Below are 466 nucleotides of genomic sequence, written 5' to 3' on the forward strand. Positions count from 1 at the left end.
CTCTCTCTCTCTCTCTTCTCTCTCTCTCTCTCTCTCTCTCTCTCTCTCTCTCTCTCTCTCTCTCTCTCTCTCTCTCTCATCGATCGATCGATCGATCGATCGATCGATCGATCGATATCCTAACAGAGCGTGTCATATTTCCTGGTGTTACTGTCCACTCCACTAGGTCTTGTCTACTCCGGAGCACATTGGTGAAGCTGCCTATCTGGGCCCTGAGTACCCCATGACATGGTTTGGGAGGCTTGGAGCCTGGCCTTGCTCCACTGGATTATTGAACACAGGCAAGCAACACACCGAGTGAATGAGCTCAGAGGAGAATGCTGCTGCTACATGTGCCTGGTCTGCAGAGTGGCTGGACTGCTGTCTGTCACATAACAGTCCTCAACTTAGACATAGCCACAGAGTATGGAAAGATCTTTACATCAGCTCTGGTATTGGAGGTGTTGTCAATAACGTCACATTCTAC

Source organism: Salvelinus namaycush, chromosome 37 (genome assembly GCF_016432855.1).
Source record: "Salvelinus namaycush isolate Seneca chromosome 37, SaNama_1.0, whole genome shotgun sequence".
Classification (NCBI taxonomy): domain Eukaryota; kingdom Metazoa; phylum Chordata; class Actinopteri; order Salmoniformes; family Salmonidae; genus Salvelinus; species Salvelinus namaycush.